Below are 24,440 nucleotides of genomic sequence, written 5' to 3'. Positions count from 1 at the left end.
GCACTCTGGCCCCACTCCTGAGACCTCCTGCAACTCCATGCTATGGGGTGTCAGGCAGGAGCTGGTACGTGAGGGGAGCCAATTTAAAAACTAGCTCCCCTCACAGGCCAGCTGCCTCTTGCCTTGTATTGCTGCCTCTGATAAAAAGGCAACAGCATGGGGTGGCAGCAGCCTCTGTCTGGGGAGGGGGAGGGAGTGTCTGAGCTTCTGGACCCAGCACAAGATGGAACTGAGCCGGGCTGTCTGCCCAGCTGGCTCCTAATACACCTTAAATGCAGAGCCGCAGCAGGGGGAGTTCCTGGACTTGTCACAAGCCAGGACTGAGCCGGGATGCTGGCCAACCTGCTAAAAAAAAAAAAAAAATTGCTGGTGGGGGGGGGAAGGGAAGGAAATGTGTACAGTTTATATAGCATTAACCAATAAGCTTTTGCTTATTGGTTAATTGGTTAATCAACTACACAATTAAATCCCTAGCTTTTACATGAAGTTAGAAAAAACTCTTATGCTATTCTTTTCCTGTGGAAATGGGGTAACACTTTTACTAATTGTAAGCGCTTGGAGCTATTTTAGGTTCTTCTGTTTGGAATAGTCAGAGAAGGTAGTTGCTAGCAACAGAGAGAAATGTTTACTTCAGTGTGCAGGATTTGCAGACAGCTCTGCAGTCAGAAAAGCACATAGCTGGCCAAAGTGCTCTCCTTCTGTTTGAACTCAGATAACTGGCATAACCATACTTCTTTCACTCAAGAGTTTCTTCCCCCTTGCAAATAAATTGTGGAATTGGACATGGCCAACTGATATGACCAAGTCATCATGCCTTTTTGCACTGAGAAAAATACTTGCCTAACTTTGCAAGACTGCAGTGAGAAGATACATGGCAGGTAAGTCTTTATCCCTTCTTGACTTTTCCTGGCATCCGGGTGAAGATTAAAAAGCAAGAGAGACCAGTCGACACTGTCTGGAAGATCACACTTTGAATACCAATCAAATTTTTTCCCCACACAGAGCTTTGGGGAGAAAGTCTCCTCTGAGGGTAATAGGAAAAGCTGGGTATCAGTACTTTCCATTATTATGAGGGTGCATCTACACTGCACCCTTATCTAAAAATAAGATACACAATTTGAGCTACGCAAATTGTGTAGCTGGTTTTGAGTTAATTTCAAAATAGAGTGTTATTCTGAAACATCCCTTAATCCTTGTTGAACAAGACATTGGAATAGCAAGCCCATTATATTTCAAACTACAGGCCTGCTCAAAAGACATGGAATAGCTATTTCAGAATACTTCCGGTATCCCAAAATAGCTCTGCAGTATAGACGTAGCCTGAGAGTCCCCTACTAGCTGATATGGATGGGTGGTGATTTGGATCCAAAATTCCATAGCTGTAAGTTCACAGCAAAGACACTCTGCCAACCATCAGGCAGGCATGCACTGCTGTTGCTTGGGACTGAGACTAGGGCAATGGCTGCGTGGCACAATGTACAAGAGCCAAAGGAGTGTGTTCTATTCCCAGCCCACCCACACACCATGTAATCTCAAATTCATCATTTCAACTCTGTTCATCAACTGGTAAAATAGAGATAATACTTCTCTCACATGGATGTGAAACATTAATGTTTATTATGTGCTTTGAGATCTCCAGTTGGAAGCATTATTATTGAAATAGCACTCGAAAGTATGGTGAGCACTAACAGCACACACAAAAAAAGGGATTATTCCCCAGAATTACAGTCTAATTTTAGACATGATGCAACAAGTTAGGGGTAATCAAACAATAGGGAGTAGACAGGCTGGTGGAAGGACAAAGGTTACACTAGTGAAGTCATATAGTTGCTCATTAGTCATGTGCATCTCTTACACCTGTGTCTACACTAGACAATCAGATAGTTTCAACAACTGTGTTAGCTGAACTTATACTGGACACAATTCATCTGTGCCTACACTTACAGATAGAGAATGGTCACCACTAATTCAGCTTTCATTTAGTAAACAATTGCTAAAACTGATGCTGTTTCCAACAAGTAAACAAAGTTCAACTGAACCTCTACATAAAGAGTGAAACTTTTCAAAAGCAATACAGGAAAACAAGTCTGAAGGGATTCTTGGATTTAGGTGTGTTGAAGGTAGTTGTTGGTGGACTAGAATGTGGGAAATCAGACAAAGGATTACCAAGACTGTTGCTGTTAGCAGAACAAAGGGGCTAGGTCAGATATGCAGTAAGGGGCTAGGTCAGATATGCAGGCAGGTAGTTATTAAATTGGGCAGTGCCTACAACATGGTCAGGTCAACACGTAAGAAAAATCATTTCAGCAATTGCATTTTAGAAACTGTGTTTTATACAGACCACTAGCACTGTGTAAAACAGATTATTAACAAGTGAATGCTGTAAGTTTTAAGCCCTGCAAGTATCTTCCTGGCTAGGAATTCAGAATTCTCCAACTCCTCAACACCCAAAACAATAGCAACCCCACTGTAGGGGGGAGGTAGTACATCAGAAGAAGAAAAAAGTTTTGATTCCAACCATCTGCTCTATCAAAAACAAAGCAAATTTTTGACCAATTCTGTAGCAGCTAATTTGTGTCCTTATTAAACCACATTCTGAATCAGCACACCAAGAACTGTGAACAGGTGACATCAGTCTCAAACTTATTCAGAAAGTCAGAGGTTACCTGCTAAACTGTCTTACACAAGTGCATAGTAACCAGTGGAGAAAGAAACCACTTGCCTGGCACTTAGGAATATTTCAGGAATGAGTAGGTTTGCCAGCTCTCCCAGACTGGACACCATTGCCACAAATGGCATCCAATCTGTCCAGTCAGGAGAAGTGGCAACCCTAGGAAGGAGTAATATTCTTTACAATTACATTTGGAACACATTTTTTCCTACCTGTAAATCTTTGCAAAAAAAAGTTTTAAATCAAGCATTAGACTCAAGTCTGAAAATTACTTTAAAATGTTAAACAAGTTTTATCATAATCCAACATTTACCTAATCTGAGGGGAAATGTTGTGAGAGGTTAGTCATTTTATGTTTTATTCTGAACTTCTATAACTATCTGTGGATCTTGGAACAATTTATAGACTATTTGTGAAATAATCCCTGTAGCATATGTGTATCGCTACCTCCATAACAGAGACTAAGAAAACTGAAGCACAGAGAGACTAAGAGTTTGAATTTTCATGGTGCTAAATAAATTCCAATTAAAATCACAGGGAGATATAGATCCCCCTCACTCCTGCATACCTAAATGACTTGAGCAAGATCAAAGTGCAGACACAGATTTCAGCATCCAGCAGTAAATCATTACACCTCTTCCACATGAAACAGCTAAGTGGTATCATCATACCTTGCACAATTCTTCAAGATGTGTGTTCTTATGGGTGCTCCACTCTGGGTGCTGGTACATCCTTGCACCAGTGACCGGAGATTTTTCTAGCAGTGTCCACCGTGGCACCCCCTCATGCCACTGGTGTCCATTAGGTGCACGTGCGGTGTGGCTCCCTCCATTCCTTCTCTACCTGTGCTAGCATGGGGCTCCAAAGCCAGGGAAGGAGGGAGAGTAGTGGAGCACCCACGGGGACCCAAATCTCAAACTGCACAAGGTAACTCTTTCTTCTTCTTCTTCTTCGAGTAGTGTCCCCATGGGTGCTCCACTTTGGGTGACTATAAAGCAGTAGTCGGCTCATGGAGGCAGATTTGGAGCCCTGTCGTTATCACCGAGGATAATACTGCTTGTCCCACAGCCATGGATGATGTGATGGAGGATGCCAGAACATAATGTTGTCCAAACGTGTGATCCGATGACCAAGCAGCTGTGTTGCAAATGTCCTGGAGCGGTGCACTTTTGAGGAAAGCAGTTGTAGAGGACATAGCCCTGGTGGAATGGGTAGTGTACCCAGTGGTTTTTTGTTGTGGATAGTGTAGCATGTGTGGATACATGAAGAGATCCATTTGGAGATCCTCTGAGAAGAGATTGCCTGTCCCTTAGAACGTTCCGCAAAGGATAGGCAGAGTCTAGGTGATATTCGCCAGGCTCTCATACAATCAATGTAGAACACGAGCGCTCTGCAGACGTCAAGGGTGTGCCATGTGTGACACATCAGTGTGCGGCTTGAAGAAAAAAAAGCAGTTAAGCATATCGGTTCGTTGATGTGGAATGGAGAGGGAACTTTCAGGAGAAAGTTAGGGTGAGGTAGCTGAAAATCGTATCGGGGGGTCTGCCATTAGGGTGTCAAGTTTCCCTACTCGTCTACTGGAAGTTACTGCAACTAGAAAGGAGACCTCCATAGATAGGTATGACCAAGGGCAGGTTGCAAAGGGCTCGAAAGGTGGCTTTTGTCAAGCTCTTATGTGATTTAGGTCCCAGATGGAAACAAGTAGACAAATGGATGGAAAGGTGTTTTGTAGACCCATGAAGAATCTTCTGGTGATTGGGTTCAAGGGAAAAGAATCACCCTCAGTAGCGCGATGGAAGGCTGCTATAGCAGCTGCATGAACCCCGATGGTACTTAGAGCCTGGCTCGACTCCCTAAAGTACAAGAGGAGGAGGAGGGTGGTTTCAGGGGTATAGTGTGAGTAAGTTTGAGCCACTGAGAGAATCTGTTCCATTTGTAAAGGTACATTTGCCTGGTGGATCCTCTTCTGCTATTGATTAGTATCTGTTTTACTCTTTCAGATCAGGTGTTTTTGGCATCCAGGAGCCAAACGTGGAGGTGGAGTTTGTGTGGTTCAGGACGGAGAATTGCGCCGTGATTCTGAGAGAGAAGATTGTGTTGAGGCGGAAAAATGTATGACTCCATTATTGTCATTCTGTAGAGGTAAGGATGCCATGTCTTGCGAGCTATGTAGTGTAGGAAATGCTGGCATGCATATCGCACCGCTCTCATTTCTAAAAGGTTGATGTGGAGGGTTTGCTCTGTGAAGGACCATTTGCCTTGGTCCATGAGGGCTCCTAGATGAGCACCTCATCCCTTGAGTGATGCATCAGTCATAATAAGTGTAGGGGACGGCTGATGAAATGGAATGCCCATTAAGATGTTGTGCAAGGAGTTGAGGACCCATTCCAGAATGGTAACTAACTTGGAGAGAGGGTCTCTGGACGGGGTGTAAAGTGTGGCGAGCCAGGACTGAAGACATCTCATGTGGAGCCTCACTAGCCTGATGACGTAAGTTGTGGCAGCCACATGGCCTAAAATTTTTAGGCATTCATGAACTGTCATGCTAGGAGTTGCTCGTGCTACCACTATAAGGTTGCATAGGGTGTTGAATGTGTGTGTGGGCAGAATCACTTTGGCTGCGACGGTACTGATGTGTGCTCCAACGCCTGAGTGAGATGGAGTGTGGATTTCCCATAGTTTATATGGAAGCTGAAGTGGAGCAGAAGGTTCATGGTAGTCTCGATCATGTCTTTTGTCTCTTGGAAGGACGTGCCTTTTATGAGACAGTCGTCTAGTTATGGAAATATATTGACTCCCTGACGACACAGGCATGCCGCTACAATGGCTAGAGTTTTGGAAAACACTCTGGGAGCCATTAAAAGGCCAAAAGGGAGCACTCGGTATTGGTAAAGGTGACAGCCAATCGTGTATCATAGACAACGTCTCTGGGCAGGATGCATTGTTATGTGCAAATCTACATCTTGAAGGTTGAGAGCTGAAAGCCAATCTCCTTGATCCAATGCTGGAATTAGAGAATGGGTCTCCATCCTCCATTCTTTTTCTATGTCAGAAAACAAGTTGAGTAGAACCCTCGGCCATTGAACTCTGTTGATATTGGTTCTATGGCACCTAAGCAGAGGAGGTGAAGCACCTCTTGCTCAAGGAGGGTCTTGTGAGAGGGGTCCCTAAAGAGGGACACGGAGGGAGGATGGGGAGGGGGAAGAGAAATGAAAGGGATGGAGTAATCATAGTGGATGAACTCTAGGACCCATTTGTCTGATGTTATTTGAGCCCACCGTTGAAAGCAGGGGCGGAGGCGGAGGTTGAACTGTTGATAATTCGTCGATTGTGTGACCACAAGGAGCAACCGAACCTTCAAATTTACTTTTTGGACAAGGAAGATTGGGCTGCCGCCATTTGGTGTTGTTGCTGACATTGAGGCCTATGTCGTTGGGGCCTTTGCTTTTGTCAGAAGTCTTATCTTGGTTGCGGTCTGTATGACTCTCTGGGTCTTTGGTAGTTGCTGTATCTGGCTCTCTTAAATGGGGGCGTTTACATCCCCAAGTTCTGGAGGGTGGTGCGGGAGTCCTTCATCAAATGAAGTATTTTGTAGGTTTTTGCAGCAAAAAGATTGGTCTTATCGAAGGGTAAGTCTTCAACTTTCTGCTGCAAGTCCCTTGGCGCTCCTGATGCTTGGAGCCAAGATATTCTCCGCATCACGATCACTGAGACTGATGCATGCAGCTGTGTCTGCTACCTCCATTGCGAACTATAGTTCAATGCGAGAAATTGTATGGCCCTACTGAATAATGTTGAGGGCTCTCCTGAATAACATTGAACTCTTGTGTTCAGGTAAGTATTGTGCAAGCTTTTGAAGTAGCTAGAATAGTCATAATCCACTAACATGGCAGTATAATTCGCTGCTCTAGGAGTAGAGTGGCCAAGGAATATACTTTATGGCCCATGATGTCAATTTTTTTTATGTCCTTGGTCCTGTGGCATTGATCTAATATTTGGTTGTCTGGCTCTGTTTTCTAATGGAATCGACTACCAAGGAGTTTGGTGGACGGTGAGTAAAAAGAAAATCCATTCTCTTTGGTATGATGAAGTATTTTCAATCCACTCTCTTTTTGGTTGGAGTGATGGATGCCAGGGCCTGCCAGATGTTGTCTACTGGGTCCATAATAGCCTCGTCCATGGGGAGGGCAATTCTGAAGGAGGTAGGAGGCTATAAGGTTCCCAGGAGGCAATACTGCTTTTCTTGAACTTCCTGTAAATCTCACTCTTGTGCTAACACTACCCTTTTAAAAAGTTCTTGGAACTTCTTTGAGTCATCCGTTGGTGGCGGGGTGGTGGATATTACTGCCTTGTCTGGTGAGGATGACAAATTATGGACAAGGGACCTATCTTCATCCTCCGACAAAGAGGACGTGACTCCCATGACTGCCATTGCCCAGGGTAGGGAGGTGTTGGATATGTATAGTGATGTGCATACCAGGGTGGTGGTGGTGGTATGTATATGTAGCAGGCCCAGTATCCCAGGATGGGGCACAGTATGTCAGGCTGGAGTGCTGGGAAAAATGGCTGTGTGGCTCGGTGCCGACTTTGCTTGGGAAGCAAGATACATTCGTCAACCTGCATGAGTGCACCGACTGTATGGAGGAGCCTGGGGATACTGGTGCCAGTGAAGGATGGCTCCTGACAGGAGACTTGTGCTGTTGATGCTCTTGGGACAGTACTGAGGTTCTCGTATTACTCAGTGCTGTGGGTGTAAGCAGTGCTGATGGGTCAAGAGGTAGCATATTGGTATGGGGTCTCTTGGGTGCCGATGGAGTTGGCAGCTTTGGTGCCGAGCAGTGTTTGTGTTGGCCGGATGGTGCAGCCAGTACCGTTGTAGCCACTCGTTTTTGTTTGGGCTTTGAGTGAACCCTCTTATGTGGTGCTGGCATCTTGGGCAGTGCCATTCCCAATGTGCCAGGCTTATCCGCGGTGCTGACGGTTGAGGCTGTCGGTGCTGAGGGTAAGGATCAGGCTGGGGACAGTCTCGCTTTTGAGAAAGACTTGCCAGAAAAGGAGGAGGGACTGACTTGTCCATACCTTTTGGCTCAGATGGTGACTTTGAGGAAGGTATTTAGTCTGTTGGCCAGAGCACACAGCAACTGCACTATCAATTTGGAGCAGTGAGGGCACTTCTGTGTTGGTGCAATTCTCTAAGGAAATTTATGTATGCAGAATGCTCGTCTAAGACGGGCATAGCATCCAGCATAACTCACACCTCTTGAAGCTAGGACATCCTGGCATTAGGAGCGATGAAAAGCAGTGAGCTGATGATGACAAATTTTTTTTTTTTAATAGGGTTGGGTGGGCGGGGTGTCTTAAAACTTGGAAATGTTGAGGAAACTAAGGAGAATTAACCATTTTTTTGTGATTTTTCTGTAGAACAGCAGAAGAAAGGAGCTCCATCTGCTGCTGATAATGGTAGGGAAGGAACTGAGGGAGCCATGTTGTGCACACACCTAACAGCCACCAACAGCATTGAGGGGGCACCACAGCGCGCGTGCAGTGGACACAGCTAGAAAAGTCTCCGGTCATCGGTGTGAGGACACACCAGCACCCAGAGTGGAGCACCTCCGGGGACACTACTTGAAGAAGAAATATCATTTGCAAACAGTGACCAAAAAGGGATCAGTCATCCTATAAGGGGCACAGATTCCATTAGGATCTGATCCTGCTTACACTCAAGTCAAGAGGTATCGTGCCAAGACATCTAGAGGACAAGCAGGAGACCTGTGTGTGTCAATATGACCTAAAATTTAGCAGAGTTAAAGGGTTTTTTTCAATAAATTAGATAAATACCCTTAATCTCTCACAATATTCTAATTTCTAGGTTGAACATATTACTGTAAGTCATTTGAGGAATCTGAGCAAAGGGGACATCCCGCAAACACTGTGGCTACGTCTAGACTGGCATGATTCTCCGAAACTGCTTTTAACGGAAAAGTCCTCCGTTAAAAGCATTTTCAGAAAAGAGCGTCTAGACTGGCATGGACGCTGTTCCGTAAAAGCACTTTTTGCGGAAAAGCGTCCATGCCAATCTAGACGGGCTTTTTTGCGGAAAAGTGTCGATCGCCATTTTCGCGATTGGGGCTTTTTAGCGGAAAACAGATCTGAGCTGTCTACACTGGCCATTTGCACAAAAACTTTTGCCTGAATGGGAGCAGCATAGTATTTCCGCAAGAAGCACTGATTTCTTACAGTAAGAAGTCAGTGCTTTTGCGGAAATTCAAGCGGCCAGTGTAGACAGCTGGCAAGTTTTTCTGGAAAAGCGGCTGATTTTCCGGAAAAACTGGCCAGTCTAGACACAGCCTGTATGTCTCTCACAAAATCCTTGAGTAGGAAGCTAAATATTGTTAATCCTGTTTTCATAATGGGCAAACTGAGGCAGAGTGACTTGTCCACTGCCTCATAGTAAGTCAGTTGTAAAGCAGAGATTATAGCTCAGGAGTTCCTGGCTCCCAACATCCACTGCTTATTCTTTCAGGTCATGTTTGGAAGGAGCCCAGAAGAGGAAAAACATCTATACTCAGATCATATGGACTAAAATTTAGAAAATATGGGGTACAGCATAAAAAAATTAGCAAGCTTACCCATCACTGATAACATAAGAATGGCAATACTGGATCAATTCTAGTGTCCTGTTTTCTGACAGTGGCCACTACTAAATGCTTCAGAGAGAACGAACAGAACAGAGCCATATTTGAGTAATTGATGATGTAGTCTAGTCTCCCTGGTCTGCAGGGAGACGGGGAGCAAAGCCTTGGAGCACGCCCGCAGCGGGACAGCCCAGGCACGCTTGGGCTGTCCTGCTGCGGGCGTGCTCTGCGTCTCCCAGGTCAGCAGACCAGGGAGCAGCTAGTGTCCCCCCCCAGCAGACCAGGCTTTTCTTGCCTACCCCTAGGGTAGAGCAGCTGGGGGCTGCCGGGTTGGTCCCGCAGCGCCGCTCCGGACCAACCCGGCAGCACCCCAGCTGCTCTGCCCCAGGCGTCCCCAAGTCAGCCGCTGCTGAAACTGACCAGCGGCTGACCGGCTTCCTGTAGTCAGCCGCTGGTCAGTTTCAGCAGTGGCTGACTTGGGGACGCCTGGGTTTCTTAAGTTGAATCTGTATGTAAGTCAGAACTGGCATCCAGATTCAGCCGTGGTTGAAACTGATCAGTTTCAGCAGCGGCTGACGCCAGTTCCGACTTACATACAGATTCAACTTAAGAACAAACCTACAGTCCCTATCTTGTACGTAACCCAGGGACTGCCTGTACTTAAGATTATATTTTCCTGGGTGCATTACTTTGTATTTATCAACACTGAATTTATTCTGCCATTTTGTTACACAGTAACCTAGTTTGTTAGATCCCTGTACAACTCTATGCAGTCAGCTTTAAAGTTAACGATCTTGAGTAATTTTGTATCACCTGCAAACTTTGCCAGCTCATTGTTTGCCTGTTTTCAGATAGTTTATGGATATGTTGAACAGCAATGGTTCCACAACAGATCGTTGGGAGTCCCCTGCTATTTACTTCTTGTGTAAGTAATATACCCTAATGATATCATAGCGCTTCAGTATACTTGCAACATTTTTCTAACTACACACACATGCCTAGCTATTGTAATCTACAGAAAAGCTCTAATGTCACTATGACAGCATTGTGCTAAAGCTCTCCAACTAGTGCTAAAGCTCTCCAACTAGTGCTCATAGATTTCAAGGCCAGAAGGAACCACCACATTCATCTAGTCCAGTGGTTTTCAAAGCTGGGTTGTGGGCTCACCCAGGTAAGCTGTTGGCGGGCCCGCAACACTTTGTTTATCTAAGCGTCCATAGTCACAAAGCCTTGCAGCTGCCATTGGCTATGATTTGCTATTTCCAGACAAGGGGAGCTGCAGGAAGAGTGGCCCAGGCTGTGCTGTTTCCCACAGCTCCCCTTGACTGGAAATAGTGAATCACTGCCAAATTTGAGTGGCAAGATTCCATGGCTAAGGACACTTGGATACCTGGGAGGGTCCGGGACCCAACTGTGAAAACCACTGATCTAGTCTGACCTCATGTACACTGCAGGCCACAGAACCTCACCCACTCACTCTAGTAACAGACCCATAACTTCTGACTGAGTTACTGATGATTTCAAATAATGATTTAAAGACTTTGCAGGTCTGTTCTTTAATGTTCCCTTTGTCGGTTTTCCAAGAGCTCTCTAAAACTGCAGGCTGAAGGAAATGACAACAAAAACATTTGAGTGAATCCAGTGTTACATTTACAAGGATTCTGACTATTTAGCAATCTTGCTTGTTGCCCTACTGCCAATGCACTTCATTCCTGAACTGTAGCATCCTCTTTCTACTTTAGATACTTATACAACCCTCATCACAATTGTATCTGTACACCTGATTCTATAATAGCTTTATCTTTAAAACACCTATATAGCATAACGAAGTGCTATTATTCCCACTTTACAGATGGAAATTAAGGCAAAGAATTGCTAAGTGACTTGCCCAAGACAAAGCAGGATGTTTGTAGCAGAGCAGGGAACTAAACTAAGGTTACTCAGGTCTTAAGATAGCACTCTAATCAGTAGACTCTCCCTTCTTCTGTTAGCCTACCTAGTTCTAACCCACAGCTTTATTAAGATGCCAGAATACTGACCTTGAACACCTTTTCTATTCCAGTCTAGGGCCAGTCTTCAGCAGGGACTGCAGCTCATATTAAATTAAGGATATGGTATACTATATACTGGAGCTGAAACGGGTTTAGAATGGGTCCTACCAATTTCTTTTTGGCACTCCTGCTCACACTGTTAATGGACCACAACTGATACATTAGGCTCTTCATGCGAGTAATGTGCAGGGCACATATCGAGGAAGTCCTGTCACAAGATCCAGGAACATTAATTGAGTCCACTCCACTGGGCAACAGCTTGTGCACACAGCATTCATTATTCCAGTCTCTCCTCAGAAGGAAATATGCCTTAATTTTGTCTGGGCAGCCATATGTTCTATATACCAGTGTTAGATGGTCTGACCGAATCCTTGCCATGAATGTATTTGCAATCTAAAGGGATGTCTGCACTTAAATTTAATAAAAACACATTCGTTTTAACTTAATAGACAGAAACACAGATCAAAACTTTTGAGGGATATATGAAGTGCACAAGGAGGTCATTTAAGAAAGGAGAAACATTTTTAGATAAGCAAGATAGTGCTTTTGAGTAGTGATCCAGCTTGTACATTACCCCAATGTAATCACTACTTCCCGAACTCAGAAGATAGAATAGTTTCTCTCTCTCACCACAAAGTGCAATTGCAACCTCTCAACCCTCAAAATAGACAAACTAGCTTCCAGACACCCCAAGGAACAGAGATATGTTAGAATTGCACATGTTTACAGTCCAGCAATTCAGAGACAAGTATGTCCACATTCATAATGAGACACTCACAAATACAGGCCCTAATCATGCTCCCAACTAAGTACATAGCCATCAGAGGAACTTTACAGTGTTCTGGGAGCAGGAAATTACTGCAATTACCTAACTTACGAATTGGTTCACTTTAACCCTCCCTACCTTGCATCATGTTTCTAACTACAAGTAAACTGACTAGCAAAAATCTTATTATCCATTGTTGCTGCTCTGTTCTTGTAGGATACTGAAACCAGGGCAGTCCATGCTAGTGTTGAGATCTGAAAGTGATCTCAAGTACTGAAATCAGTTTCCCTGCACAAGTATCTAATATTTGGATACCTGCTTGCAGTTACTGCAATCAAATATCCAAGTGCATGGAGATTTCAGAAGCCGAGCCAAAAGCACACAGAAACCTGTTCCAGAGGGACTTGGATACCCTATCAGAAAACAAGCAAGGCATGTCCTATTAATTATTTATACATACCTAAACCTACCCTGCTTGTCACACTTAAGAATCTGCACTCAAAAGTCCAAAATTAGGATATAAGCATCTATAGCTCAGGATTAAGATAAACGTCATAGAGACTTGGGAGGCTGGTGGTGAAGGAAATCTTGTACTGCACAGCTCTTACCTGTATTAAACATAAGCCCCTCATGTTCATTAACACTAAATTTACTCTACAAATTTAGAACACATTTTAAATTGCATGCACAAAAACAGGAGCAGTTATCAATTATAACAGCAATGCAATTTGATCCACCTTTCTGTTCTCATACCATAAGCAATTTCCCACCCAAAGGGCAATTTACCACATTTCACTAAAATGAAGATTAGCCAGAATTCTCTGTACCAAGTTTACACACTAAGACAATCTTCCTGTTGAAGCAGTCCATTAGCAGGCTGAACTGCGTAGCTGCACACACGCAGCTTGCGTGTATACAGGCAAAAAATAAATAAATAAAAATAAAAAGCAAAGTTACCAAGCACTCAATCTCCCCATTTCCTGCATCCCCCACAGCTCCTCGCTGCAAACCTTTAGGCTTGCAAAAACCACAGCCATGATTCAAATAGCCTTCTCTCCACCATGGTGTTGAGTCTAGTCTCAATTAGGAGCAAGTACAGGCCCTTTGGAATTTATCGGAACTCTAGATTTCAATTTACCTCGTCCTAATATGAGACAGACGTTGTCAAGATTATGCAACGGAGCGATTCCCGTCTGTGTTTTTCTTCACTTCCCAAAAACGGCACAAACGCGTTTTCCAGCCCCGGTCTCCAGCGCTCCCAGGAAAGCAGCAGGAAGTTCTCTTGCAATCCAGAATATCCCACGAAGTGGCCACTACTCAGCTCCCCTTCTGTGCACGAGCAAAGTCCTACACTGTACTTGGCTGCAATCTACAGCCCCTGTTTTTGATTCTCTCTCACCTCCAGTCCCGCGATGCAGTGTCAGGATTGCATGGCTCTGACTCATCGGCTGAGCTCACAGCTTTAAAAAAAAAAAAAAAAGCCACAAGGCGGTGGCGGGCAGCAGTGAGGAAGGGCGCTTTCTCCGATCTAAAGGATTGCACAACTCCCAGGCAAGGAAACCAGGAGCACCCGCCTCCTAAACACACATGCACGGCTATACTGAACTGAAACCAGCTCTTCCACTTCATCAGCACAACTGCCTCAGTGCGCAGCCATCTCCCCGCCGTTCCCTCCCTACTCAAGCAGGCCTGGGCCACTCCTACTTCCCGTTGTCAAATAAGGCAGCGAAGGGGGTTTAAAACCACCTAGCAACTCCACAGAGCCGGGGATTTCCAGCATATTTTAGCTCTACATAATCGCTTTTCCTTTCTCTCTCACGTGCCCTACTGTTCGATTTGAAAGGCCCGAGACACACACAAGACCATCCAATTAGCCCACAGTGTTCATCTCTACAAACTACACCAAAACGATGACTTCTGGAGAAAACTGTTTTGCCCTCGAAGAATACCCATGCAGTTTATTGATAGAAATGTAGCCATGTTAGTCTGGGGTAGTTGAAGCAAAATGCAGGACAATGTAGCACTTTAAAGACTAACAAGATGGTTTATTAGATGATGAGCTTTCGTGGGCCAGACCAACTTCCTCAGATCAAATAGTGGAAGAAAGTAGTCACAACCATATATACCAAAGGATACAATTAAAAAAATGAACAAATATGAAAAGGACAAATCACATTGCAGAACAGGAGGGGGATGGGGGGGGAAGGAAGGAAGGTAAGTGTCTGTGAATTGATGATATTAGAGGTAGGGAGAGTGGGATGTTTGTGAGTTAATGGTATTAGAGGTGATAATTGGGGAAACTGTCTTGGTAATGGGTGAGATAGTTCAAATGTTTGTTAAGTCCTTGTTGGCAAGTGTCGAATTTTAACATGAATGACTCGCTTTGCAACTGTCTCTGTTCACAACAGCTATATATGCAGAAATTAGCATATCACAACTGGTAATTGAGGTGCATAGGTCAGACAAAATTTCCAGCAGGCCCCCTTCTGGGATGTTATGCTCACCAAACAGTTTGGTTTACAAACTCTCCAGGTGCAGGTAGGGGAGGCAAATGAAAAGATGCACATACACGTGGGATAGGCAGAGCCCGAGATAGCACAGGAAATTGGACAGTCAGAACAGGGGTTTCAACAACTCTGCTGCCGATTCACTGCTCAGATGCCTTGCCTAAGATCAGTTTAGCTTTCAGCATTGCCAACCCCAACTCATGTAAAAACTTGAATTGGGACCCCCAAATAATCATGATACTTAAAAGTCATATATGCATTTTCTGGTTGCTGATTTTTATTTACCCTCTTGTTTTTGAGCTTTTTTAATACACTTGGGGCACATTTTCAAGCTTTTCTCAGCAATCATGAGGACCAGAAACTCCCTTTAAAAAATACAAAAGCCAACATTCTCATAATCATTTGTCTCCAAGGGTTGAAGCGGAGGTTTTAAGAAAAAACATTACATGTAAAATTGTGAACATTAGCAAAACTGATTTTCTGCTCCGTAAGACAGGTATAAACAGATGCCTATTTAAAGTGCTTAGGATTTACACAAGAGGAAAGTAAAGTATTAGTATTTCTTAAAAGCAAATAGAAGAATTGAGTGACAGTCACTCACTGTACAGTCAAATCAACTGCAAAAATAGTTAAAAGTTTTTTCAGGTTCAAAGCCTGTTCTTGAGTCCCTCCTGCCAGTTTTTCTTTAAAAAAAAAAAAAAAAAAAAATTCTCTTCCTTCTTGCTGAGTGAAAAACCCCAAATTACAGGAGAAACTGACTTCTATTTATATAAAAAAAATGCTGTCAAAGACAGCAAATAAAACAATGAAAGACGTATTTGTTTTCTTTAATTTTAGGTGTGTTATTTGCAAGAATATTAGGGAAAAATTCTAGAGAGTAATTTTTAATTTAATGGTGTCTCTTAAAAATCAGACTAGACTTACGCTGCATGGGCCATTCCTAAATGACTGCCTTGCTAAAGGCAAGTCTGCTTTCTTTTAAGTACAGTCATGGGACCCATCTCTGATAGTGAACTCCTGTATTTGCATGGTGTCCCACGATGAGATTTTGTGCAGGCACAGGGGTTTCCCTAAAGCAGCATGCAGACTCAGGGCCTAAGGCTGAAGAATCTGACATGTTTCCACTACCCATATTTGTTTTGGGTGTTTAAAACTGCAGGTCAAGCACAGACAACAGCTCATTTCCACTACTGCTGCCATGTGCAAGAAGCTTGCACCTGAGAGCAGAATGAAATATCCCAGGACAGAATATTAGCAGGAAGACGTAACTATCTGCCTTGTGAACTTTGAGGTATGCTAGTTTTTGCAGGCACTGTTCCTCTTGCACCTTTATTCTCCATTCTCTTTGCATATTCAGTACAACATGACAGCCATCCAGCACTTACTAACTAGTGCCTTTGGTGCCCCAAAGAGATCACGAAAACAGAAATTATTCCACAAATGATAGTACAGCCTAAGTAGTAAAATTTTTCTGACATGCATATGTAGCCCACACCCTTAGTTGCACCAAGACCACTTACACAGAAAATAATGTGTCTGCTCTACAGCCTTAGCTGAGAGAGAGCTGGCTTTTAGCTCATGGAATAGAGGCTCATGCACAGAGGTCCCAGGTTCTGTTCCATTACACATATCCTCTCAATTACAATTTTACCTCAAAGCAGCTCCTCTAATTAATATAAATATTTGTGTGCCCTTTCTTTGTGGGACATCACAGAGTATCGTAAGGGGGGAAAGCATCTAATGGAGTGCACTCAGTTACATATTATGATGTGAAATGCTGTACAAAAAGAACATAAAGATGAGTCTCTGACCTAACCAGCTTACAATCTAAGACAACAGTCACAAGATGGATCCAGACAGATGGGAGAGTACAAAGAAACAATGAGGCAGTACTGGTGATGATAGGCAGTGGCCCCCGCACACTAACAACCTAACTACTATCATGTTTTTTGTAGGCATCACAAAGAAAAGTTTTGAAAAGGGATTTGAAGGTAGAATGTGAGGTAGCTTTGTGGATACAGACATCTGTACTGTAAGTGAAATACAGTTTTTTCTGTAACATACAAGGTCAATAAGTACTAGCAATAACATGCTCAATGCAGCCATTGGCAGAAAAATTCTATTCAACTTCTCAGCAAAACTAGATAAATTAATGTTGATATTTTGGCTTCTACCTTGCTGTAAACTTTATAGTATGGCCCCATGTGAAAAGCTGTGTTTAAAGTGGTAGTCAGCAGAGAGGAGCTGGGCACTTTCTCTAATCCATTAATGATTATATGAAACTTATTCCCCACTTCCAAGAACTTGAGGATTTGCCTCACCCTCTTTTTCCTCTTTTTATCTTGTTTATAGAAGGGATGTTTCTTATTAGTTTTTTTTTAATATATTAAAACATCAAGAATATCAAGACTGATCTTCTCTGGTGTTGCTGGAGGACTTTCTTAGGAGGTTCAAAGATTAATTTAAAATTCTCAAATCTATACTGAATGGCATTGGAGAAGACAGCTGAATATTTTGTCTCAACTGGTCATGAAGCATTGGATTTAATAGTTGTTAAATTTGTTAATTAAAAATATTTTAAACAGTAGCTAAAAAAACCCTCCTCAATTGCTCAATTTTCATTTCTCAACATTTGCAATGGCATGCTGTTAGTAGCTCTCTAGTCAGAGCCTTTGAAAGGAGGAAGACCTGCAATTCTGATACTAAGGAAAAAAGGAACCTCTCCTGCCCCCTTCTCCCCCCACTACAAACAAACTTTTCATATATTATAATTAAGTTTAAAAGGACACAAACTGAACTCCCACTCATCACTCACGCAAACAGCCTTTCACGTCTTTTTACAAATGTTGTACCTTCTGTACAAACTAAAATCTTGGCTTGTCTCTCCGACATGTTCTTGTGGCTGTCTAGCCATCAGTTCAAATTCAACAGGCCTAAAATAGAGAACATACTCTCCCTCTTACCAGTCAAAGACCTCTCTACTACTATTTCTCAATCACTCTGAACAACACCTGGAACTTGGGCCTGCAACCTGGGCATCATCTTCAACTCAAACCTCATTCTTGGGTCTCACATCTAGACTACATCTAAATCATTCCTATTCTTTCTGCAGTAATAACTCGAAGAAATGGCTTTTCTCATCAATTCACACATCTAAAAAGATCACCTCTACATACATTCCCATCATTTGGCATCTAGATTACTACAACATCCTTCTCTCTGGCCTGGACCAATATAATCTTGCCTCATTTTCATACCTGTTCAGAATATTGCTGCCAAAATAATTTTCCTACCCCATTACTTTAACCGTATTACCCCATCCTTCTTCTGGCTTCCTCTTCTCTATCACAGACATAACTTTGTCTCCACTTTCAAGACCCTTCACTGTCAATCCCCACTCTATCATTTCTCATTCACTATTGAGTTGTTGATGCTTGCTTCCCACAGGCCACTGATGCCAGCCTGCACTGCCCACTTGTTAGATTTTCACAAGCACCTTCAAACTTTCTCCTATGTTGCCTTTCATGCATGGGAAGTGCTCCATGTAAAGATCCGCAAAGCCACTTCATGATACTCCTTCAAATTCTCCTTTGCCATGATGCCTTCAAAACTTTGACAACAATTCAGCTATTGGGCTAAGTTTACACAGCACAGATACCTCTGGTATCCCAAAATAGCAATTCCACGTCTTTAAACATACCAGTTATTTCAAAATATATTTTGAAATAATAGGTGTGATATTCCAGCATCCCTGTAAACCCTCATTCCACAGGGGTCAAGGGATTTGTCAAAATAGTGCTTTATTTGAAATTACCTTGAAATAAGCTACATAATTTGCATAGAGCAAATTGTGTAGCTTATTTCAAGGTAAGGATGCTATGTAGATTCACTCTTGGTGTGCAGAGACCACTGTTGACCATGCTGACCAATACTCTCTCATTGGGCTTCTCCCACTGATATAGCTACTGCCACTTGTGGAGATGGTTTTATTATATTGACAAGAGAACTCACTCTTGTCTACACAGAGTGGCTATGCAAGCAGCAATCTTACAGCTGTGCAGCTGCACCAGTATAGCTGTAAGTTCCCCAGTATACACATAGCCTTAAGATCCTTGGGTAGTGGATAATTTTTTTGCTCTGTAGTTTTACAGTGCCTAGCACAAAGTGGTCCTCATCCATGTCCATTCACCTTCTCTTACTGCTCCTAATCTGATTACAAATTCAGTTCAATGAATGGGTTTGTAGGTACAACCAATACAAATAAACAGTCATTTAACATGTATTTGGCTTGCTCAGATGAAACAGAAAATGGTTGTTCAGAATATATAGCTCAGTGCCTGCTCACTATGGGCACTACCTCTTCTATACAATAGCCATTTTATTTTTAAAATAATCTTCTATCTAACACTAAGAACTGTATTACTAGCTTTAAATACTAACAATATCTTTGCTTCTCTCTCTAAAACTATTCGTGACAACTTTAGCTTAGAAAGAGGGCTAATCTCCAAAAACAGTTCATTGCCTCCACACAGGATTGGGGGATTTTTTTTTTTTGGTTGGTTGTTTTGTTATTATTTTCATTTGTTTGATTTAGAAACATAAACTGGCTCTGCAAAATGGATTGGGGAAGAGAAATAACCAGTCCTGAGACAAGAACTCGTTTACAAAGGCTCTAATTCCCTATCAGCGAGATTGGGGAAACTACACAGATTTAGTGCATTACTTCTCTGCTCCTCCCCTCACCCGCCAGGAGTGAGAGGAACGCACACAAGCCATTAACTTTCCCTTTGCTCCCTGACAGTAAAGGGAATGAGAAGAAAAGCAAGCAGGGTTACAGTACACATGGCTGCTGCCCACCCTGCTCTCCCAAAATGGCACGCTTGCTGCAAACATGTTCTTGTTTTGGTTTCAGTGGGGTATATAAAGATCAGTGAAACCCATTCGCCTTTTCCTGCTCCTAAACTGGCTGCAGGACCAATTCACACAAACAGGCTACTAGTACAAGCTGCTCTGTTCCTGCAGCACTCAGCACTTAGCTTTGGGTGGCACCAGGGGAAGCCTCTCACTCCCAGCAACATGTAGCCTGAAAGTATGTGGAGAATCAAGGATGGGGATAGAGATGCAATCAAAGGAGAAGAGCAAAAAAGTCACCTATTAAACTTGCTAAAACAGATATAAAAAAGCCAGAAACAAAAACAAAGCAGGAAAATAGACAGAGTCCAGAGAGAGAGAGAGGATAGAAGAAATGAAGGCTAACTGCATCAGGAAAGATGGGGGCTGCAACACCCAGCTACAAATCCGTCCCAAGAAGTGAAAAGTTCCAAGAAAAAACAGATTGCAAATCAATGACAATTTCTGTAGCTACAACAGAAATTTCATGTGATTGGGAATGGGAGAGAAGGCAGTCCCTATGATCATGAAGGTAAGGGGAGGTGTCTGTGAGAATGTCACTGTGGAGACCACTCATATAGAGAAACTAAAAGCTGGAATTTAAGTACAGGAAAGATGAAAGATTTTGGATCAAGAAAGGGATTTTGTGGTCTAAAACATTCTTAAGCTGCTTCTTATCTGTACCTTAATTTCATTTTAAATTATTCACTATACCCCGTAACCTGCAATCAGTGATGCTCTGCATGTACGGGCCCATATATAAAAGGGGTTCAAAGAGTACCAAAGCTTACTATGATCCCCCAAGTAAGCATGTTATGGCCGGCCAGGGGAAGGCAGGAGCAATACACTGCCCAAGCCTCCCTCCCTCATGCTCTGGTGGGCTGGAAGAAGGCTGGGGCTGATTTCCCCTCTTACTTGGAGGACTATGAGAGGTGCATTCACACCTTTGCAGTCCACATTTACAAAAAACCTACCCCCCTTTCCCTGAAATTCCTGGGTATGGGCCTGACTAGATCAGATGGCAGGATCAGGGCCTATAGACAATAGCCCCAAGTAACATGGGTTACGGTACATTCCCTTACAAACCACTATGGGCACATCTACACAGCAGGGCAAAAGCTGAATTAAGCTACACAACTCAGCTATATCAAGTGCGTAGCTGAAGACGAAACAGCTTAATTCAGCTTTTGGTGCTGTCTACACAACAGGAAGTCAAAGGAAGAACACTCTTCTTTCAACTTCCCTTACTCCTCGTAAAATGAGGGTTACAGGAGTCAGAGTAAGAAGTCCTCCAAATAGCCATTAGTTTAAAATAATGGCTTGTTGTGTAGATACGCTCTTTGTTATTTTGGAATAACATCAGTTATTCTGTAATAACGCTGCTCTGTAGACATAGCCTATGGCATCCAGTCAAAGGTTTTAAATTAAAAGTGTTTTTTATTAAATGGTCTTTTGAAATAAATAAATTATTCACTTTTTGTGGAGTAACTGAGTTCTTCAAAATATATTTCCTTGTGGGTGCTCCACTTCATGGGTTCAACAGGCGCATGTGTGGCTGATCAGAATTTTTTCTATACCAAAGCTTCTAGTTTGCACATGCATGTTATGCTTCCTCATGCTAGACACCAAGGCTATATAGAGATGCATAAGCCAAATGCCCTCAATTCCTTTCCACCTGAATGTCTCCACAGAGAACAGCCGGAAGCAGAGGGGAGGAAAGGACAGGTAGTGGAGCTCCCATACGGACACCCATCTCAAAGAACAGCAGCTACAGCACAAGGTGAGCAACCTCTTATTTGAGCAGCATCCCAATGGGTGCTCCATTTCAAGTGACTTCTGAGCAGTTTCGCCAAGGGGAGGAAGGAGCTTCAGAATTGAGTCCAGAACTGAAGACAGTACTGGAGTATCCAGAGCCACATCAAACCTGACCGCATGGAAAGCACAGTGCTTTGAAAATGTATGCATTGACGTGCATATAGCTCATATCTCAGTCATTAGGTTTGTTCTTAAGCAATGCTGTGGATGTCAAGAAATGAAAATCCGCTTCTGTTCCCCACTGAAGAATTTATAGCTGTCAGAGTCATCATCCTAAACAAGTTTGTAAAGCCTCACAAGTTTAAGACTTCGATCTAAGATTGGTCCCCATTCTCTGTCCTCCTTTAGTACAAGAAAATACTTTGAATAAAGCTTTTGAAAGGGAGGGACTGAGTCTCCTGCTCCTAAGCAGATGAGAGAGTTTACCTCATGCCTTAATACAAGCTTATGGGAGGGGTCCTTGAAGAGGGATGGGGAATGGAAGTTGAAGGGAGGAAGTGACATCTAAAAAGGGATGGTATAACCCAATATTTTGACTTCTGTGACCCACTTGTCTGAGTGAACCACCTCCAGGCATGTTGAAAATGGGAAAGTCTGTCTTCAAAGAGGAGTGGTGTGCAAATGAGCATAACTGTAAAAGCAGAGATGCAGCAGTATTTAAACCCTCAACCAGATCAATAGTTGGGTAGTTTTAGGGGCGGAAGAGAGGAGCGGCCAGGTGGGCAGCTCTCTTTTTCTGAACTTATGTCTTTTCCTTGTGGGTTTGGTGGATATATGGGATCTGAAAAACTAAGCAGGATGCAATCTCTGGGCAGTGTGACACCTACTAAACCATCTTTTATTTGCAGGTGTATATGTGTCCAGGGAACATAAAGGAGTTTAGAGTCCTTCAATATATACAAGGACTCATCTGCCATCTCCAAGAAAAACCTATGACTATCAAAGGGGAGATTCTCAACAGTATTCTGTATTTCTCTTAAAAAACCCAAAAGTTGGAACCATGATGCCCTGTGCACAACTACTGCCAAATAGATGGACTTGGCAGCAGTGTCCACTGCAGCCAAGAAAGAAGAGTGGTACTGGCCAATATTTGGCCTTGTGAAATGAAATTTGGCATTGTTCCCTATGGTCTTAGGGCAAATGTTCAATAAAGGTCATCCATCTATTGTAGTTTGTGAAAGTGTATTTGATGATGACCACCTGATAGTTTTCAATCCTGATCTGCAGGGTTGCTGACAAATAGAACTTCCATCCAAACAGATCCAGTCTCTTTTAGTTCTTGGGGTGGAGATACCATTGTAGGTACCAATAGAGTATGGTGCCATTGCTTGCTCTGTTCTGAGGATACTAAATAGGTAGCTGCCAATGGCAGGCCTGAGCCTGCTGGTACCAGATCGGGGGACTATGCTTGCCCTTCTTGTCCCTGGTAGACAGTACTGAAGCCCTGTCTCAGAAAAGTCTCTCCCTCCAGCTCCATGGATTTCTGGTACTGCCGATATTGGCAGAGTAGTCCTTCAACACAGTGGTGTGGAGCTGACAGGTCACGGTTTCACGAACAGCAGCTCTTACAGGGACCTGGTCTTCTTTGGAACCTTCTCAGAAGCCTCTAACAACTTCCCATTCTTAAGGGAAAACCTGCACCAAGATGCACTGGTCTGTCTAGAAAATTAAAAGTTTACTTATGCTTCCCTCATTCCCTTTGTCTCCCTGTTCTTAACTGATAAAATAAAAGGATGTAAAGATGGATAGAAGGGGGAGGGTAGGAGTGGGGAACAAAAGCTAAAAGTTCAAATCCAAAACTTTTCCAAAAAAGTTCTTGCAAAATAGAGTTACTTATTTCCAGGAACAAGCAAGATCATGATATGGAACAAAAGTAAGTTCAGGTAACCAAATAAGTTCTATTATACTCTTCTATCATTTATATTGATTTCATTACCTATATGACACTCAAAGCACTCCCAAAGTGTTTTCTGATCTATATATACACACACCACACCAACTGTATGCAGCTGCTTCTTGTGTGGAGGCCATGCAGGAAGCCAACTTGCCACATGCTAGACAAAAGTGAAGCAAGAAAGAAATATGGTAAGTGACAAGCAGGCAAACACCTACTCTTCCAAAAAATGCTTGGTCATTAAAGATATCAATATAGAGGAGATAAATCCCGTGTTTCTTTAAATAAGGTAACCTCCAAAAGATCCTTCAGAAAAATTATGTTAAGTTCAAATCTGATGCTTAGAGCGCCTCTCAGTCTATACAGTTATCTATTAATGTATGCAATATGAATTAATATTTACTATTTTTAAATAAAATACTCTCCTAGTCATCTTCGATTTTCAGTACTCATTTCCAGCAATGAAGCAGAATCAACACATTACATTCACTTAGGCAAGTAAAATTAACCAATTCAGTGACACACATTACCAACCAACAAAAAAACTCCAAGAATATATTCCAAGAGTTCACAGCCCCACAGCAACACAGACATAGAGCTCTCCCCGATGATAAGCGAGTAAAGCAATGAACACATAACATTACCTTGCAACTTGCCATCAGGTTCTTCCCCTCTTGTGCAAAATTGCTGTGGCCAAGTGTGTTCTAAGAAAGAGTCTATCAACAACACCTGAAATAATTGACTGACCTTGTCTTGTCTCTAGAAATATTTTCAGCATATCAGTTGTAATTCAAGCAATGCTAGATAGTGGGAGCAGTTTTGCCAATTTTTTCCCTTAAAATTATGAAAAAAAAACCCAAACCCCCAACTACTCCCAAAATAGCACACCATTGCAAACAAATTAACCAGGGCCATTTGACAGGTCAAGATCTATGTCCATACCTTTGAAGCCTATGAAATCCTACAAACCAGGATAAGATAGGGAAAAAACAGCTGCACCCCCTCATATTCTACCCAGTGATGGCTGACTGAGCAGTTAGCTAATCAGGACAGAGGGAGGAAGTAAGGAACCAATCAGCCATCAGCTGACAAACCTGATAAAAGTCAGGGAGGAAGCATTCCAAAAGTAGGAAAGATGAGAATGATGTTGACACTAGTGGAGCTTGGAATGAACGAGCTACCTAGAAAGGGAGATTTTTTTTCCTCCTAAG

At 42.9% G+C, this 24,440-nt stretch overlaps 1 protein-coding gene across 3 annotated transcripts in view; it reads right to left on the bottom strand.

The window, feature by feature from the left end:
- The window catches only part of MIDEAS (mitotic deacetylase associated SANT domain protein), an 81,231-nt gene that overhangs the window by 46,381 nt on the left and 10,410 nt on the right, over positions 1-24,440 (bottom strand). Inside the window, exon 1 of one of the 3 annotated variants that reach the window (XM_006128608.5) lies at positions 13,262-13,960. The exons of the other annotated variants lie outside the window; for them this stretch is intronic. The gene's annotated coding sequence lies outside the window, so the exon portion shown is untranslated. Of the gene's footprint in view, positions 1-13,261; positions 13,961-24,440 lie in introns of those variants that run through there. 3 annotated transcript variants of the gene reach the window in all.

This window comes from Pelodiscus sinensis, chromosome 5 (genome assembly GCF_052426305.1).
Source record: "Pelodiscus sinensis isolate ZL-2025 chromosome 5, ASM5242630v1, whole genome shotgun sequence".
Lineage (NCBI taxonomy): Eukaryota > Metazoa > Chordata > Testudines > Trionychidae > Pelodiscus > Pelodiscus sinensis.
The sequence above is the reverse complement of the archived record's forward strand: the minus strand, read 5'-3'. Positions and strand labels throughout refer to the sequence as shown.